Consider the following 4,751-nt stretch of genomic DNA (forward strand, 5'->3'; position numbering starts at 1 on the left):
TCTTCTCTCTCTCTCTCTGTCTGTCCTAAAAGCACTCTGCACAGGCAGCAGTGGAGGACAGTGAGAAGATCTTTACTCAGCTGATCCGCTCCATTGAGAGAAGGTGCTCTGAAGTAAAGGAGCTGATCAGAGGCCAAGAGAAGGCTCAAGTGAGTCAAGCGGAATTTCTTCTGGAGCAACTGAAGCAGGAGATCGCTGAGCTGAGGAAGACAAACACTGAGCTGGAGCAGCTCTCACACACAGAGGATCACATCCATTTCCTCCAGGTAACTATATTGCCTTGATACATGTGACACATCTGTGTACAATGGATGAAACTCTCAATTATCTATCTGTCTGTCTCACTCTCCAGAATTATCAGTCTCTCTCCAGTCCCAGTGGTATCTTCAGATCTACCCAGCATCACTGTCCGTCCTCTTCAGTACTTTGGATATGTGAATAAGACTGTGTCTGAGCTGAGAGAGAAACTAGAATACTTCCTTAAAGGAGAATGGACCAAGATCTCAACTACAGGTGTGTTGAAAATAATCTACTTTAGATCACTGAAAGTTCCCTTCTAGTCATATACAGTGCATTCAGAAAGTATTCAAACCCCTTGACTTTTTCCACATCTTGTTATGTTACAGCCTTATTCTAAAATTGATTAAATAAAACATTTTCCTCATCAATCTACACACAATACCCCATAATGACAAAGTGAAAACAGTTTTTTTTAAATTGTTAGCAAATTTATTACAAATAAAACACAGAAATACCTTATTTACATAAGTATTCAGACCCTTTGCTATGAGACTGGAAATTGCGCTCAGGTGCATACTGTTTCCATTGATCATCCTTGAGATTTTTCTACAACTTGATTGGAGTCCACCTGTGGTAAATTCAATTGATTGGACATGTTTTGGAATGGCACACACCTGTCTATATAAGATCCCACAGTTGACAGTGCATGTCAGAACAAAAACCAAGCCATGAGGTCGAAGGAATTGTCCGTAGAGCTCCGAGACAGGATTGTGTCGTGGCACAGATCTGGGGAAGGGTACCAAAAAATGTCTGCAGTATTGAAGGTCCCCAAGAACACAGTGGCCTCCATCATTCTTAAATGGAAGAAGTTTGGAACCACCAAGACTCTTCCTAGAGCTGACCGCCCGGCCAAACTGAGCAATCGGGGAGAAGGGCCTTGGCCTTGGTTTTTCAGCGGCAGGGACTAGTCAGGATCGAGGGAATGATGAACAGAGCAAAGTACAGAGAGAGCCTTGATGAAAACCTGCTCCAGAGTGCTCAGGAGATCAGACTGGGGCGAAGGTTCACCTTCCAACAGGACAACGACCTTAAGCACACAGCCAAGACAATGCAGGAGTGGCTTCAGGAAAAGTCTCTGAATGTCCTTGAGTGGCCCAGCCAGAGCCCGGACTTGAACCCGGTCGAACATCTCTGGAGAGACCTGATGCAGCGATGCTCCCCATCCAACCTGACAGAGCTTGAGAGGATCTGCAGAGAAGAATGGGAGAAACTCCCCAAATACAGGTGTGCCAAGCTTGTAGAGTCATACCCAAGAAGACTCAAGGCTGTAATCGCTGCCAAAGTTGCTTCAACAAAGTACTGAGCAAAGGGTCTGAATACTTATGTAAATGTGATATACGTTTTTTTTTTATTATACATTTGCTAAAACTTCAAAAAATCTGTTTTTGCTTTGTCATTATGGGGAATTGTGTGTAGATTGATGAGGGGAAAAAACCATTTTATCCAATTTAGAATGAGTCTAATGTAACAAAATGTTGAAAAAGTCAAGGGGTCTGAATACTTTCCGAATGCACTGTACATGTGCAAATTGGTATGATGATAACATTCCCTCTCTCTGTGAATGTGTTTGTTTGTCTATAGTGAATGTAGCGGATATTTTGCCTACAGAGCCCAAGACCAGAGAACAGTTCTTACAATGTGAGTCTCTTTATTCAAAGTAACTAACAGTTTGGACAGGAAACCCACATATTAATTTAACCATTTATTAGAAAATAGATTAAAATACATTTGGTCTTGGCATTAGGCAATGCTACTTCAGGGGAGCTCAATGCCATAGCAATATGTCCATTATTACCATTATCAATCAACTACAGGCTAGCAGAGAGCAGTGAGATATATACCAATCCCCCTGATAGGAACAAATAGCAGAACCAAACAGGTGGATGCTGGGGTGGTGTTGGGCTAGCAGAAAACAGACAATGCATAGCGGGTAGCAGCGATGTTACAGCAGCAGCAATATTAAGCAGCAAAGAAAAGCCAATGGCATAGCTTAGCGCAGAAGAGGATGTGTGTGCAGAACTGGTCAAGTTAAATAGACCTCCATATTAATGTAGGAACTTCTGTTTGAATCCGATTGGTGCAATCTCAGCTGATGCCATCTCTATCTCTAATTCTCTTTTTACGGACACTCCTCACAAACCCTAAGATAGGAATGTATACTATAGCAATAGTAGATATAGTCAAAGACTGGGTAGTGCAGCTATCTGATTAATTGTATTGCTCATTTGATCTCTGCTCTGCTATAATCAAAGACAGGGTACACTGTAACAAATTGATGTAAATTTACAGTCAAATCTTAGTTAGCTACTGGAATTCTATATTACAGTACATTACTGTAAAAGCAATGTATTATGGGGGCTCAATGGCATTCTGCTACACTGTTAGCAATTGCTGTAATTTTACAATAAAATGTTACAATAAAGTACTGTATTACCTGTTTTGCTGTTTATTTACTGCAGCATACTGTAAATTATGGTGCATTGTGGGAAAATAGTACAGCCACAGAATACAGCAACCTACTGGCTACTGTGCTGCCAATAATTTACTATAATGCAGCACCACCCCATACTGTATTTTTGGAACACCAAAAACCTTGTCCTGTAAATCTATACAGTCAGTATCTGACAACGTATTGTTCTAAACTCTGCTGGTCTCTGCTCTCTGCTCTTCTCCCAGATTCCTGTCAGCTCACCCTGAACCCAAACACAGCATGTGAAGAACTCTTTCTGACTGAAGGGAAGAGAAAGGTGATCTTTACAGATCAAGCCCAACCATATCCTAACCATCCAGACAGATTCACCAACTACTACCAGGTTCTGTGTAGAGAGGGTCTGTCTGGATGCTGTTACTGGGAGGTGGAGTGGAGTGGGCACTGTGTTCATACAGCAGTCTCATATAAAGACATCAGCAGAACAAGGGCAGGTCATGCATTTGGATCCAATGACAAGTCTTGGAGTTTAGGGTGCTCTAGTGGTGGTTATCGTTTCATACACAATAATGTTGTGACTAATGTGTCAGGCCCTTGGTCCTCCAGAGTGGGAGTGTACCTGGATCACAAGGCAGGTACTCTGTCCTTTTACAGCGTCTCTGACACAATGACCCTCCTCCACAGAGTCCAGACCACATTTCCTCAGCCCCTCTATCCTGGGTTTCGTCTCTATGGAGCTAATGATACTGCTGAGCTGTGTAAACTGTGGTAGGGGCCCACATAGATACTAGTCATGCTGGTGGTGACAGTCCCCATATGTGATGCTTCATTCTGCTTAGTTATTTTGTACAATTACTTCATCTCACTGATTTGATCTTCAGAGATTTAATTAATAAAAATGTAATGTATTTATATTCTTTCAAATGCAATGTTTTAATCTTGTACATTCACCATGATGTATGCTTTTGATGTATATTGGTTTGCATTGAGAACCATTGATATGCTTTCTATTGGTTATCTGTCTCTATGCAATTTTCCTCAGTGCCATGGAACAGGTAGTTTCACTTACTTGCTAACTAAACTATTTGGGCCGGTTTCCCGGACACAGATTAAGCCTAGTCTTAGACTTAAAAGCATGTTCAATGGAGCTGTCCGGGAAACCAGCCCTAAATTTGACATCTTTTATGCACCCATCAGTCTCAGGAGCAACATTAAACCTGTCCAGCAGATGGTACTACTGACCAAACAATAAAAAACTGCAAATATCTTGACTTGCCACTCAATATATTGCACTATAATATCATTGTAGATTTATTGTCTTCTAAATCAACTATCCCGAGTTAGGAACAGATTAAGTTAGGCCTTCTATTGTTCAGTGATTAAAAAATATTTCTGGTGATGGGAAATAAATATAACCAAAACAAGGTTGTGATTTGGATTGTCATTCTTTTTCTTTTTTTGGATAAGCAAGTTCCTAAAACGTTAAAATACTGCGTTTCACCAGTACTGTACAGTTGTTTGTATGTTTATGTCTGACATTAACAAACACTATAGTAATAGTATTCCAAGGTATGTATTTTACTTTAAATGGATTGTGTTGAAGCTGGTTTGTGGCGTGGCGATAGCGTGAGGAGGGGAGGAGATACTAATAAAGAAGACAGACGAGGTAGAGGAAGATTTTCATCCACAGGAGAGTTACTGGCTCTGTGCCAAATGACACGCACTTCTGACCAGGTCAATAGTAGTGCACTACATAGGGAATATAGTGTATATTTCAGATCACTGTCATTAGAATAATTCATGGCTGACATCCCCCATTTGTGTTTAGACATCCTCTCATTGAACAGGGACATATTCTAAATGGTCAAGTGTATTGATAAGCCATACTGGGTCTAACTAAAGTTCCACATACAGTACCTGTATTCCTTTATCTCCAGAACTTTACCTGATCTCTCTCGCTCTCACACTCACTAGGGCCGGCTCCAGGCATAAGTGGGTACGAACAAGTGACAAATGTCCGGGC

At 41.2% G+C, this 4,751-nt stretch overlaps 1 pseudogene across 1 annotated transcript in view; it reads left to right on the top strand.

Moving 5' to 3' along the window:
- Window positions 1-4,145, top strand: part of LOC311135380 (E3 ubiquitin/ISG15 ligase TRIM25-like) — an 11,942-nt pseudogene extending 7,797 nt beyond the window's left edge. The window contains exons 2-5 of the transcript XR_014615412.1: window positions 36-266; window positions 353-513; window positions 1,882-1,938; window positions 2,977-4,145. The product of XR_014615412.1 is annotated as an E3 ubiquitin/ISG15 ligase TRIM25-like (transcript). The remainder of the gene's footprint in view (window positions 1-35; window positions 267-352; window positions 514-1,881; window positions 1,939-2,976) is intronic.
- The last annotated feature ends 606 nt before the right edge of the window (window positions 4,146-4,751 follow it).

Source organism: Coregonus lavaretus (genome assembly GCF_964263955.1).
Source record: "Coregonus lavaretus genome assembly, chromosome: 9".
In the NCBI taxonomy this organism is placed as follows: domain Eukaryota; kingdom Metazoa; phylum Chordata; class Actinopteri; order Salmoniformes; family Salmonidae; genus Coregonus; species Coregonus lavaretus.